Below are 15,590 nucleotides of genomic sequence, written 5' to 3'. Positions count from 1 at the left end.
AACTGTATTAAAACTGTTGAGTTCCTGCTAAAGAACAACTGTTAGCCATCATATGCACCCCACAAAAAATACATATGTAAGTAGATAAATGCTTGCTCTACTTACATATCAGATGTAATGCACTGTCCACGTTTTGGTTTCTTTAATTTATATTATTTTCCTGGCAGGGGCCATCTTGTGCCCTCCAGGTTAAAGAATCCCCCCCTCCGCATCCCCCTCCTCCCCGCAGTAATTCAGACCACAGCGGGAAGGATAAAGGCAGCAGGCACAGACTCACCTAATAATGTATCCAAGTGCTGGTGTTCCCATCTGTTCTCTGCACTACCTCCGGAGGCAGTGCAGAGATTATAGAAGGGAACTGCAGCGCCTGGAACCATTATTCAGGGAGTCTGTGTGCAGCTCCTTTATCCTTCCCCAATATTCAGGACTGGGAAGAGTGAGAATTCTGCGGACGGTGGGCGGCAGATGCAGAAGAGAGGGAGCCCACATGCCTCTGGAGGAGGGGGGCCGAGGACAGTGACAGGAGACAGCCTCTGGCCCCCCTCCCTGCGCACTAACACGGCTGAAACATAGAGAGTGAAGGGGAGAGCAGGCGGCCAATCACAGTGCAGAGAGGTGAGTCACAGAGGCTTAAGCCAATCAGGTTGATACAGCATAGCATGTCACTTCTCTTTTGCGTCTGTGTTAGTCTGCGTACCATCTTAGAGTCTGGGGGCATGGGGAGAGAAGGAGCACAGTAAGATTGATTTTAAAGTTTGGATTTGCCTGGTTAGCATCCTCTTGACTATTGTAACAGCCTGCACTAGAAAATTAATTTTGTATTTAATGCCTAACAGTTACTCTTTAACTACTTTGGCCTCCTGGACGTAATAGCTACGCCCAGGAGGCCCTGTGCGCATCCGCGCGCTCCCGAGGCCGATCGCGCGTGCACGCATGCTCCCAGGCCGTGGATCGTTAGCCCACGAATCAGTGAATCGGGCTATGGTGCCCGATCACTGATTCCTCTCCCTTGCAGAAAAAGCGACAGCTTCTCTCAGAAGCTCTGCTTTTTCTGGCTGTTGCGTCCCCCATGCGTCCCTCTAAGCGTATGTTACACTTAGAGTGACATCATGTAAACAAATTCATGGCCGCCATCTTGTGGCCAAAAAGTAAAACTACAACTAAAATAAAAAAAAATAAAACTCAACACACATTTACATTATAAAAAAACTGTTTACATCCCACCCTCCCAAAAAATACCCAAATAAAATGTTTAATATAAAAAAAAAACATTACAATAATAAAAAAAAACATGTAAATATTTACCTAAGGGTCTAACCTTTTTAAATATCAATGTAAAGATTAAATATTTCTATATTTTTTTTAATTCTAAACTTGTAAATAGTGATAGATGCAAAACGGAAAAAAAAAGCAACCTTTATTTCCAAATAAAATATTGTCGCCATACATTCTTATAGGGACATAATTTTAACGGTGTAATAACCGGGACATATGGGCAAATACAATACGTGAGTTTTAATTATGGAGGCATGTATTATTTTAAAGCTATAATGGCTGAAAACTGAGAAATAATGCATTTTTTCCGTTTTTTTTCTTATTCTTCCTGTTAAAAATGCATTTACAGTAAAGTGGCTCTTAGCAAAATGTACCCTCCAAAGAAAGCCTAATTGGTGGCGGAAAAAACAAGATATAGATCAGTTCATTGTGATAAGTAGTGATAAAGTTATAGGCTAATGAATGGGAGGTGAACATTGCTCGGATGCATAAAGTGAAAACGACTGAAGGCTGAAGTGGTTAAGTACTGTGTTAGCAAAGCACCAGACCAGTATGTCATTGGTGTAAATCTGAAAATCCTCTTCAACTTTACTAAAATAAACAGTTTCTTCCATTACAATAATGAGAGCTACTGCCAGTTTAGAAAAAAAAAATAGCGTTAATTCAGCACTAGCCCATAACTCTTAACATTAGATTGCAGTGAGTTTTTTGTCCTGGATCTAAGATAACATGTGGTGTCATTACAAATGGCCTTCTCACATATATTAGTCAATTTCCTCTTAATATGTTTTCTCCCCCCACTCATATTACCCTCTAATGTAATTAGCCTCTCCCCTAAATCTCTCCACCACCATGGCACTCCTGATTCCAAGATCCCAAGTGCCCTGGGTTTACATTTTGCGGTTGTGTTTTTGTTTTGTATTTGCCTCTTTTAAAGTGTACCTGAGATGACATGTGACATGATGAGATAGACATGTGTATATACAGTGGGAAGCATACAGACACTTATGCTGTGCTCATTTTATTTTTTTCCCTGTCTGAAAGCGGTAATATATCCAGCTACGGAACCAACAGCTTTTCTGCAGTCAGGACCCAATTGGACTATAGCCTCCCTCACTGATAACAAATTACAGCTATAAAACACTTTCCTAAGCAGATAACTGGGCTTCTGACTACAAGGGATAGATTCAAATGTCAATAGTTCATGTATTTTCCCTCTGGGATGCTTTAAGGTTCATACACACCTACCAACTATCTGTCAAATTTGTCTGTTAACCACTTGAGGACCCACCCTTTACCCCCCCTTAAGGACCAGCGCTGTTTGAAGGGATCTGTGCTGGGTGGGCTCTGCAGCCCCCAGCACAGATCAGAGGGTACGCAGAGCGATCAGATCGCCCCCCTTTTTTCCCCCCTATGGGGATGATGTGCAGGGGGGGTCTGATCGCTCCTGCGTGCAGGCTAGTTGCGGGGGGGGCACCTCAAAGCCCCCCTCCGCGGCGACATTCTCCCCCTCCCTCTCCTACCTCTCCCTCCCGGTGATCCGGGCTGCACAGGACGCTATCCGTCCTGTGCAGCCAGTGACAGGACGTCCCCTGTCACATGGAGGCGATCCCCGGCCGCTGATTGGCCGGGGATCGCCGATCTGCCTTACGGCGCTGCTGCGCAGCAGCGCCGTACAATGTAAACAAAGCGGATTATTTCCGCTTGTGTTTACATTTAGCCTGCGAGCCGCCATCGGCGGCCCGCAGGCTATTCACGGAGCCCCCCGCCGTGATTTGACAGGAAGCAGCCGCTCACGCGAGCGGCTGCTTCCTGATTAATCAGCCTGCAGCTGGCGACGCAATACTGCGTCGCTGGTCCTGCAGCTGCCACTTTGCCGACGCGCGGTATGAGTGCGCGGTCGGCAAGTGGTTAAGCCCCATACAACTTTTCTTGTGAAACAAGTTGAAACAACTAAAAAAGTCCTTTGCAATTGTTCAAACAGCTGATAAGACTGATAAGAAGTCAATCCAACTGTTTTTTAACAATAGAAAAATACTTTTTTTAGTTGTTTCAACTTGTTTCACTAGAAAAGCTGTTTGACAATTGTGCGGAATAAAAGACCGCTGTTGAGCCTGTGAATGGGGCTTAACAGACAGGTTTGGCAGATAGTTGGACAGATAGTTGGTAGGTGTGTATGAAACTTTAGAAACTTGTAATGAACAGTGGTATCTCTGCTGACCAGAGTGAGCTCCAACAGGAGAGTCTGTGATACAAAATGAGTAGTAGTAGCACAATAGTCAGTATTTAAATCAGAATGTGATCACTCGTGTTTAGTGCACAGTAACTCAGGAGTACTCCTAGGTGATAGCCCTTGGCTGTAGGGACTATCACTAGTATAAGAGAGGTCGTACAGGCAGGGTCGGTAACTGGTCAGTCTGGTCGCAGTACAGAATCGTGAGACAAATACAATGTGAGAACAGGCTGAGTTCGGCAACAATCAGATGGGCGGAAGTACAGAATCAGAAGGCTAAGACGTCGACGTCGGGCCGAGGTCGGCAAGAAACAGACAGGCAGAGTACAGAATCGAGAGGCAGAAGGATGGTCAGAAGTTCAGGCAAGGTTCATGCACAATAAGTCATACAATGAATAATAATATTGATATATTACTATTACGAACTCTTAATAATAATATCTCTAGCTATGTGTGAATCCCCGGGGTCCTGCCGGATCAAACACACTGGGAACTAACTAAGGTCTGAGAGCTTAACCGCAAAGTTTTTAGCAGACAAAGATCCACTGACAGCCCGGGTCTTAAATACAAAGGGTAATACCCGTGGCTCCGCCCACTCACCTCAGCCAATCAGAGGCGAGAGTCAGACCAGAGTTGTCAGCTGACCAGCTGGTCAGCTGACTCGCCTCCTCAATGCATAAAGGTCCTGTCTCCGGGTACGCGCGTGCGCTCTTCTGTCCTGATGTACCCTGGAGAGACCTGACCTGCTGGGAAGAGATGATGAGGAGGCAGCGGCGGAATCCGCCGTGACGTCAGACGCGGGAGCGGCAGGCGCGCCACTCTCTGCTGCAGAGGTCACTTTTACATTACTGACAATACTGAAATTGAGCAGAGACATTAAAACAGTAAATCTAATTTGTGGATGTTTATGCATAAAATAAAACCATGCGATGTCTAAAAAAAGTCATTTTTAGGAGTAAGAGGACAGATTCAATTGTTTATCTCATCACTTTATTTTTACCTCGGGTTCACTTTAAGATGGTGATAGCCTGAATTTGATACAGGAACCCATTTATCAGAAATTGTCAACAGTAAGTGAGGTTTAGCTAGGTGCTTCTGTTGTACTTCCTATTTATACCACTGTGGATGCAATATAGTCAAATGTTGTTGTTTTTTTTTTTAGCTTGGCTCCTCTTTAATATTTGGATGAGTGTTATTTATTCATACTTTCAGGCAGGGATCACACTTTTCTTTTCTGCACACTATTGCCCATATGCAATTCACTTTTTCTCGTAAGATTTCTCCAAGGTGATATTTTTACACCTTGTGATAAAATGCCTTTAAACCACCAGCAAGCAAGTTTTAGGTACTTTTCCAATTGTATTTAAATGTAATAACCATGACAAATGGGCAAATAAAACGCGTGGGTTTTATCTATTGTATCACATTTCATTTTAAAACTATAATGGCTAATTCTTTTTTATCATTTTTTTCTTATTAATCCCTATAAAATGCATATAAAATAAAATAATTCTTAGCAAAAGGTACCACCCAAAGAACGCTTAATTTTTGGTGAATAAAACAATATATAGATCATTTTGATGTGTTAAGTAACAATAAAGCTATAGGCAAATGAATAGGAGGAGCGTGATGTGAAAATCCCTCTGGGTTTTTAAGAGGAAAAAACATGTGGTTGAGAAGTGGCTAAAACTGTTGAAAGCAATAAGTACAGTACCAAATATATAACAATTCAGAACTGGAATTTTGCACAAACATTCGGGAATAGCATTACCTAACTTGGACTTGTATTTAGGCAAGTGGTCCTTTACTTTAGTAACAAAGCTATAATGTTAGTCAAGCTATCTGAACAATTAAATGTACTGTTAGCCTGACCTTGACCTGAAAAGACAGCAATAAAGTCACCATAGATTATAGGCTTTGCCTAAAGTCATCAGTGTGTAGAAGAGTCAAGTTCATTAACAAAAGTTACAGATACTAATGAATGTTTATGTGCCTATCTGCTCATTTTATATATATATATATAAATTTATATGCGTAATATTGTTGCTTAATGAAACCATTTCAAACATTCCATTGACCTCAAACATTATACGTTGTTCAAAGACGTTCCTTATTAGCGGTAACGCTAGACTTGGCAGCATGCTATTACATGCCTGCTCTAAAATATATTTCCATAGTAACCCAAACATGCTATGCAGTTAATCATTTAAATGTAACATCAATTTCTGCAGTAAAATTATCTAAAGGATGAATTTCATAAACGGTAATGGACATTTGTACCCATTTTTGGAGCAAATGATCACCATGGTTCTCTTTCCTTTCACATTATTTATAACCATTTCATGATGAGAGCAATCTTCACATATCAGCACTGCTCCCATTCATTCGTCAATAACTTTGTTACTACTAATCACACCTAAATTATCTACATATTGTTTCTTTCAGGACAAATTAGGCTTTTAGTGTGTGAAATTTTTGTTTAGTAATTACCTTATTTTCTATGCATTTTAAAGGGAAATTAAGGTAAAAAATACACTATTTCTCCATTTACATCCATTATAGCTTTAAAACGCCCCATACCTAAATTAATGTTCAGCGCTGCGTAATATGTTGGCGCTTTATAAATACAATAAATAAATAAATAAATAGCTAAACAGCCTTGGCTAAGCTTTACTGGGAGGGCGGGGCCACATACCAATATACAGCAGTTTATAGATGTAAAAAGTATTTCTGATACTGATACTGGGAAAATTAACATACAAGTGGGTATCCTGAATAATTTACTGTCACTACAGTGCCTGTTGCGTATCTTTTAGAGCAGAGAGGAAGTTATGAGTTCAGGCTCACTTTAAAGGGATACTGTAGGGGGGTCGGGGGAAAATGAGATGAATTTACCCGGGGCTTCTAATGGTCCCCCGCAGACATCCTGTGTTGGCGCAGCCACTCACCGATGCGCCGGCCCCGCCTCCAGTTCACTTCTGGAATTTCTGACTTTAAAGTCAGAAAACCACTGCGCCTGCACGCCCGTGTCCTCGCTCCCGCTGATGTCACCAGGAGTGTACTGCGCAGACACAGACCATACTGGGCCTGCGCTGTGCGCTCTTGATGACATCAGCGGGATCGAGGACACAGCAATGCAGGCGCAGTGGTTTTCAGACTTTAAAGTCTGAAATTCTAGAAGTGAACCGGAGGCGGGGCCGGAGCATCGGTAAGTGGCTGCGCCAACACAGGATGTCTGCGGGGGACCGTTAGAAGCCCCGGGTAAGTTCAACTCATTTTCCCCTGACCCCCCTACAGTATCCCTTTAAGTCTTTCCAAAGAGTTTCAAGAATTCATCCATAGTTATTGGATTTGGGCTAATAGTATAGAGCTCTTTTGTGAATGAGGCATTAGGAAACAACCTATACAGCCTCCGCATACAGCAGCAGGGGTAATTTGCATATGTATAGTATGTTGTGCTGTAGGCGGTTATTTACACAGCCCTATATTTGTAGAAGTAACTGATATTATAAATTAACCAGCAAGGGCGCATTACTATTCACCTTCCACTTACCTTTGGCAATTATACCGAGTTCTTATTTCCTGGCCATTTGTTTATCAACAACATTAAAACATATCTAACAAAGAGCGATGACATGTTTCTGCAGAATAATGAGCCATAATGATTCTCAAGAGGAAGACAAATAGAGTTTATTTATACCATAATGAGTATAATTAAGGCCAGGCAATTAATACAGATCAAGAGACTTTTAGCCAGGCATTCCTCCCCTGCTTATGTTTTCTGTTCTGCTTTAAAGAAAAATATTATTTTTTACTGAAATGAAATCAATGATAGCAGTGAATCTTTATGAGCGATCTCTTTCAGTATGAGCGATAACAGGGTTATGCTCTACTGCTAAAAAAGTACACAACAATCAATGCAAACTTGCAGCGAAAAAAAACGTAGTATATAATAAATAGAGATGGCTCGAACCTCTGATTTTCAGTTCGTGAACCTCGAACTCGAACTTCCGAAAGAGTCCGCGAACCTGCAAACTTTTTGAACCCCAATAGACTTCAATGGGCAGGCGAACTTGAAAAACTACAAACACTGTTTCTGCCCACAAAAGTGATGGAAAAGATGTTTCAAGGGGTCTAACACCTGGAGGGGGCATGGCGGAGTGGGATACATGCCAAAAGTCCCGGGGAAGATTACGGATTTGACGCACAGCAGGGTTATAATCCCTAAAAGGCAGAAATCACATTGCATTGCTAAATTGGAGGTCTAAAGTGCTTGAAGACATCTTGCGTGTGTATACATGGATCAGCAGTTAGGCCTAGTGCACACCAGAGCGGTTCTGCTGCAGTTTGCGATCCGCTTGCAGGTGCGGATCTGCTTGGGTAATGTATTTCAATGGGCTGGTGCACACCAGAGTGGGAGGCGTTTTGCAGAAACGCATACTCCCGGGCTGCTGCAGATTTTGGATTGCGGATGCGTTTCTGCCTCAATGTTAAGTATAGGAAAAACGCAAACCGCTCTGAAAAACGGCACTTCAGAGCGGTTTGCCAGGCGTTTTTTGTTACAGTAGCTGTTCAGTAACAGCTTTACTGTAACAATACATGAAATCTACTATACCAAAACTGCTACACAAAACCGCAAAACGCTAGCTGAAACGCTGCAGAAAAATAAGAAAAAGCGTTTCAAAATCTGCTAGCATTTTGCGGATCTGCTAGCGGTTTTTGGTGTGCACTGGCCCTAAGTGTAAGTAGTGTACTGCTTCACACTGACAGACCAAACTCACTGTGTAATGCACCGCAAACAGCTGTTTGCTAGTGATCGCCATGATGGACTGGTGCGCACCATGGCGAGAGTGCAGGCGATGGCGGTTTTCAAGCCCATATGGTCGGGCTAAGGTAGCTCAATGACAGAACAACTGTCCACAATGAAGCAACGACCTTATTATCTTGGGTCAGGTGTGCCTCCCAACACACTCATATAGCCGGGCATTGCTTTATTGTGATACGCAAGCCCCTTCACGGGGGCGATCACGAAGGGGAATTGACACATGCATATGCCTTTTGTTGTTGCAGCCGCAGTGGAGCCAGAAAAATTAGGCAGGCATGTACACGCACCAGAAAAAATGATTATTGTTTTTGCTTGCGGCCGCTGCTAGCAGCAGCCTTAAACATTTAGAAATCCACCTGGATTCCTGGTCTGGACCCTGTTGGTGGTGGCGGAGATGCTGTGTGGGGACTGATTTAGTCTTGGGGCAGGCAGTCAGTCACACGGCGGGCCAGCAGAGATGCTGTGTGTGGGGACTGACTTAAGCTGAGTACACACGTACGATAACGATCGTTCAAAAACGAACGATAACGACAATCGGAACGATAATCGTGCGTTCAAAAAGTGTGAACGATCGTTTTTGTGAACGATAACGATCGTTATCGTTCAATCGGACCGATCCAACCCGGCGGATTTTTTCGAAAGATAATCGTTCAATCGTTGCAGTGTGTACAAAGATCGTCCGATAACGCATGTTCTTATTGCCTGTCATAACGTCACTTCCGTTTGCGCACGCATTTTTTTATCGTTCGTCGTTCAGTACTTTATACTTATATCGTTCACGTGTGTACACAATCGTTCATTACGAACGATCTTTTCAGTCTAATTTGAATATCGTGTAAACGTCACGAATCGTTCGTAACGAACGATCTTTATCGGACGTGTATACGAACCTTTAGTCTTTGGGCGGGCAGTAGCCCTCCGGGATCCATGCCTCATTCATTTTGATACAGGTGAGGTACTGAACACTTTTTTTGATCTGACTGCTGGTGGTATAATACAAAGTGCAATCACACAGAGGCAGTGAAAGGTATGCACTGAATGTGCTGGGCCTGGCACAGTACAGCAATTAGCAAGGGCCAGCTGCGACAGACAGGGCTGTATATGCAGTGTCAGTGGCACACACACCACAGTGTCAGTGGCACAACCACTATCAGCAAGGAGCAACCTAACAGACCTCCTAACTATCGCTTTCCCTATCTCTCCAATGTCTCTCCCAGTTCTCTCACTAATACAGCAGCACACAGAGTGAGAACATTGCCGACACTGCTGCCTTTTATAAGGGGGAGGGGGCTCCAGGAGGGAGTGCAGCCTGATTGGCTGCCATGTGTCTGCTGACTGTGATGTAGAGGGTCAAAGTTTAGCCCAATTATGTAGTATAGGGGGCGGGACAAACTCGCTAAGTTTTCACCGCGAACTCGAACCAGCTAAGTTCAAGCGAACAAGTTCTCCGGCGAACCGTTCGGGCCATCTCTTATGGTGGCCACTAATGATCCAATCCTTTTCATCCAACCTGACCATTTCTATGTAATATAAGGGAACTGCCTAAATTATCCATTCAATATATTCACTCAATTTACCCTTATACTACATAGATTTGGTAAAATTGGATGAAAAAAATTGGATCATTAGTGGCCACCTTAATAATAAACTGTATGTGTAGTATGGAAAATGAATAGAACATTGGTAGCAAAGAAAAGAGTCTCATATTTTTATTTACAGTTATATAGTTTTTTATTATAACATTGCATCATTCTGTCGCAGCTGCAGTTTTGAAATCATACTCTGACTTTTAAACTATAAAACAAAGCAGTGCTAATGACTCTTTGAACTTTCCTGCAGTAAAACATTATCTCAAGCGGTCTCTTACTGTTTCTTGGCTGTTTAAAGTGGACCTGAACTCTTGTATAGGACAGAAGGAAAACATAGAGAATGCACTGTATGTATTTAGAGAGTTTAGCCTGTTTAATTCCCTGTCATTTGTTTCTAATCACAAGTTGTAATTTGATCTCTCACATGTGTCACCTGACTGCCACAGCAGATAAGACAGATAAGCTCATTTGAAAGCACAGGATGCAATGTGCCTGCTTCCTTGAAAGCAGGAAGTAGAAACAGTGCAGATTTATTTAAGGATTTGTATCAGCTGTTAGAAATAAATGGTTTTCTTTAAAAGCTATTATGCTGTTGCAAATCTTTTAGAGCAGAGAGGAAGTTCTGAGTTCAGGTCCACTTTACGTGCTTCAGAAAACAGGACTGTATTCGACCCAGTGGATCAAATAGCTCAGTGAAGCTCTTTTGCTGAGATAACAACTGAAAGGGGAACTTCAGCCTAAACAAACATACTGTCATTAAGCTACATTAGTTATGTTAATTAAAATAGATAGGTAATTTAAACTCTTAAGGCCCATACACACGTTGGATTTTTCCGAACGACGGGTCGTTTGAACGTCCCGTCGTTCAGTCGTCCGCACCCTAAATCGGGCGTGTGTACAGACTGTCAATCGGGTGATAAGACTGGTTCGCTCAAGACCAGTCTTATCACCTGAACGACTGTCTGTACACACGCCCGATTTAGCGTGCGGACGACTGAATGACGGGACGTTCAAACGACCCGTCGTTCGGAAAAATCTGACGTGTGTATGGGCCTTTACCCACCCTGTTTTAAAAGAACAGGCAAATGTCTGTGATTTCGTGGGGCAGCCATCTTTTTCATGGGGGCAGCTATTTTTTTCATGGGGGCAGCCATCTTTTTGGTTGAAAGGAGGTGACAGGGAGCATGAGACACTGTTCTAACTGTCCTGTGTTCTGGTCACCCCTCCCAGCTGTGTGCGCTAGGCTTCAAATCTCAAATTCAAAAAAAAAAAAAAAAAAAAACATTTTGCAATAGAAGAACAACATGAGAAATCCCGTCATGCGTTGCACAGCATCAAACGAAAAAATGCCAGGGCAGTTTTCTTCAGTGCAGCTAAAAATGAGACTTGGGTAAGAAAATCAAAGTTCTGATGCTGTGAAACTATTAAAGAAACACCACGCCTTTTCAGTGCTGATGAGTTGATTTGTAGTCTCTAGTCTGGAGGTTCACTTGAAGTTCCTGTACTGGAAAGCAACATGAAACTATGTTCTTTACTACTAACGTTCCATTTCTTAGCTGTACTACACATACAACGCATTATCTCAGAGTCAACGTTTATATTCACTTTAGGGTTGCTTTAAAAATGAGTTTCTGGATTATGCATATTGAATTGTTGAGGTTCATAGGTTTTATTGTTGTGTGTAACTGGGTAATGGAGAACATAGTGGGGTGTTAGCTCGTAAGGTGGCCACACACGGTACAATTTTTTTCTATTCTATCAAACCGATCCAATTTTTTAGTTCATTGAAAGTTTGGAGGATGTTGTTCGAGGTACCACACACGTGTCTGAGATTGCTGCGATTTAGTAAAAAAAGATTACATATGGGGAAAAAGTTGGTTGGATTGAAAAATATTTCACTCAATCAACTTTTGATCTTTTTGGTATTTAATATGAATACCTTTTTTAATATGTATTTTTCACATTTGATATCTCTGTACATCTATCAATATCGCATTATCATTCTCTGTTAAGCATTATAATTACAGTATCGTTGAACACCACATTGGCAATTGCCACAATGACATCCGTCTCCTCTGCACTTCTCGCTCTAGTGGGCGGCTTGAACTGATGACGTGATCACTTCAAGCTGGACACTAGAGGGAGAAGTGGAGCAGAGACGGATGTCTGCTTTCAACACTGGTGCATGGAAGGTAAGCTGCCACTATACACCACAACACACAGGGGGCTAGGAGAGACAAGGGGGAGGGAGCGGAGACTAATAGGGGAGCGCCGAGGTCTACAATCGCCACGGGAGCATGGATGAGGTACGTTGCTGCTTCAAGTGGAAGTCAGGAGACATAAGGGGGAGGGAGAGGAGGCACGGATATAGACAGAAGGGGACATATGGGGGGGGGACAGGAATAAACATGGGGAGACTGGATGACACATGGGGAAGACTGGATGACACAAGGGGAGACAGGAGGACACATGGGGGAGACAGAAGGAGACACGGGGACACAGAAGGAGACATGGGGACACAGAAGGAGACATGGGGACACAGAATGAGACACGGGGGACACAGGAGACACGGGGGACACAGAAGGAGACACGGGGAACACAGAAGGAGACATGGGGGACACAGAAGGAGACACGGGGACACAGAAGGACACATGAGGGGCACAGGACACATGAGGGACACAGAAGGACACATGGGGATACTTGAGGACACACGGGGAGACATGGGGGACACAGGAGGACACATGATGGACACATGGGGTGATACAGGAAGACACATGGAGGACACAGGAGAAGATATGGGGGACACAGGAGCACACATGAGGATACAGGGCACAAAAGGACACATGGAGGACACAAAAGGACACACGGGGATACATGAGGACACATAATGGCATAGCTCCCAACTGTCCCTTTTTCGGAGGGACAGTCCCTCTTTGGGAGCCCTGCCCCTCTGTCCCTCTTTCCTCCTCATTTGTCACTCTTTCAGGACTTTGTCCCTTTTTCTATGTAAATATATATATTTCTCTACTAAAAAAAAGTGTGTTTGATTGACTCTAAACTTTATTCCCATCCTTTAAATTGATATATTACTAATTTTTAAATGTTTAAATGAAGGGAAGTGAACCAGGATAGAAAGGACTAGTGTGGTTTGAATTATAAATCAACATATTTTTCTCATGAAATTTTTTTTGTATGCGTGACTAGGGGTGTGGCGGGGGCGTGATCAGGGGCGTGGCATGGGCGTGGCTTAAGTGTCCCTCTTTCTCATCTCAAAAAGTTGGGAGGTATGTAATGGAAACAAGGGGTGACATGGAGGACACATGGGGCACATAGGAGGACACCATTTGGGGGAGAACATGTACAATATGCTCCTGGAACGTGGCCACACCAGGTTTAGTATGCATATTTTATTTTCCTTGGTTTGCCCTCTAAACTCGTGTGCGTCTTATATTCCAGAGCATCTTATACAGCGGAAAATATGGTACTTCTGGTTGAACTTGATGTATGTATGTCTTAATGACTATGTAACAATATATCACCGACCATACAATTTTTGGTAAAGTTGTTCTGAATTTAACACGTCCAATTTCAAAAAATCGAAAAAAAACCCTGGACATTCAGTCAGATTTCTCAGTCAAATAAAAAAAAACCTTGGACTTTTCTGTACCACCAATTGTTTTCTTTGAATTGCAGTGAAATCGAGCAAAAAAAAATCCTGAATCAACTCAAAATTATTTGCATCTCATTGACCATTGCTATTTGTAGGGAATATATAGGCTTTGATCATGGGCTGGTGATCACTGGAGAGTGATCTAGAAAACCTGTCCTGCATTTAGAGACATAACTGCAAATTGTTGGGCAACGTTTTGATAAGGCACTTGGCCCAAGACACACTGGAGCCAAAGAGACCAGAGAATGTGCAGTGGAAGAGATGAACACATGAAATCTATTAGATTTACAGACTTCAAGATAAAATCATAGACGGGGTGTGTCGTTACTGAATATAATTATTATAACAACATCTTTTGGTTTTTTGCAGTATTAGTATATGATTGTTATCTGTTTAAATGTTTTATGTGGGGTCATGCAATGTCAGATAATATAATAATATAATCTTTATTATTATTGTACTACTGCAGCTTCTGTTTGCAGTCAAAGTCATTCCCCACAATGTATTCAAGAATTTTCTGATTTTCTTTAAAGGGAACCTTAACTGAGAGGGATATGGATATTTCCTTTTAAACAATACCAGTTGCCTAGCTGTCTGATCTGATTGGCTGCAGTACTGGCTGAATCACACACCTGAAACAAGCATGCAGCTAATCCAGTCTGACTTCAGTCAGAGCACCTGATCTGCATGCTTGTTGAGGGGCTGGGGCTAAAAGTATTAGAAACACAGGATCAGCAGGAGAGTCGGGCAACTGGTATTATTTTAAAAGAAAAAATCCATATTCTTCTCAGTTTAGGTTCCCTTAAAGAGACTCTGAAGGCTCTAAAAAAATCAGTTTTTTATTAAAAAATCCACTTTAACATAATAGTCCTACCTAAACCGCTGCATCCCCACCGCTCTAAACTAACTAAATCCCCCCAAACTCCCCGGGGGGAAATCCGGGCAGCGCTTCCGTGAGAGGCAGACCTATGATCTGCAGAGAGGGGAGAGGCGGAGATCCACCGCTGACAGACACGTGTGAGGCAGGGCTGCAGCTCATAGCTCTGCCTCACACGGAAGAGTAGAGGGCAGAAAAATCCACGACCAAGAAAGTTGTGGATTTTGCAGGGGAGAGGGAGGGCGCGTTTGGGGAAATTTAGAGAGATTACAGCCGCAGGGATGCAGCGGTTTAGTTAGGGCTAATATGTTAAAGAGGATTTTGTTATAATAAATGGATTTTAAGAGACTTCAGTGTCTCTTTAAGCCCAGTTTCTGCCTTCTCTTAACAGCTCTGTTATCCCTTTAGCAGTTAATGTATTTTAGAGGCTTGCAAATGCTCCAGGCCCATTTATTTTAGCACTTTTTAAAAATTGTAATACGGTATTTGTTATATTTTTATGCTTCTAATTAGTACTGCTGTGATGTGTATTTATAGCCACTTGTCCCTAGGGGGCAGTGTGAGACAATAACAGAGGACTTCTGCTTCCAGTCTCTATATTTTCTGCTAGAGAGAGAGAGATGAAAGCATTCCAAGTATTTACAGCACGAGTTCTGCTGACTGAGGTTAAACGCAGAGCACTTATCTCAAGCGAGATATCTCTATTGAAGCGGCTAAAAAGGTTAAATTGTAGAATAACAATAACAATAATATTTATATAGCGCTTTTCTCCCTGGGGACTCAAAGCGCTGTGACCCTGCATTATGCAGTCTCAAAGGCTAGGGAAAAGAGGTGAGTTTTTAGTCTTTTTTTAAAGCTGTCCAGAGAGGGAGCCTCTCGTACTGATTGTGGAAGTGAGTTCCATAGAGTAGGGGCTACATAGGAAAAGGCCCGAGCACCAAATGTTAAGTGTATCCTGGGAATAACCAGCTTCATCTTGTTGGCAGAGCGGAGGGTGCGTGGAGGGGCATAAAGTTCCAATAGATCCGCTATGTATTTGGGTCCCATGTGGTGTAGAGCCTTGAATGTCAGCAGGCAGATCTTAAAATTGATTCTCCATTTTACTGGCAACCAGTGAAGAG

The 15,590-nt window shown here is 42.7% G+C and overlaps 1 protein-coding gene across 2 annotated transcripts in view; it reads left to right on the top strand.

The window, feature by feature from the left end:
- Positions 1-15,590, top strand: part of DOK7 (docking protein 7) — a 214,803-nt gene that overhangs the window by 198,130 nt on the left and 1,083 nt on the right. The gene's annotated exons all lie outside the window — the stretch shown is intronic.

Source organism: Hyperolius riggenbachi, chromosome 1 (assembly GCF_040937935.1).
Source record: "Hyperolius riggenbachi isolate aHypRig1 chromosome 1, aHypRig1.pri, whole genome shotgun sequence".
Taxonomy (NCBI): Eukaryota; Metazoa; Chordata; class Amphibia; order Anura; family Hyperoliidae; genus Hyperolius; species Hyperolius riggenbachi.
The sequence above is the reverse complement of the archived record's forward strand: the minus strand, read 5'-3'. Positions and strand labels throughout refer to the sequence as shown.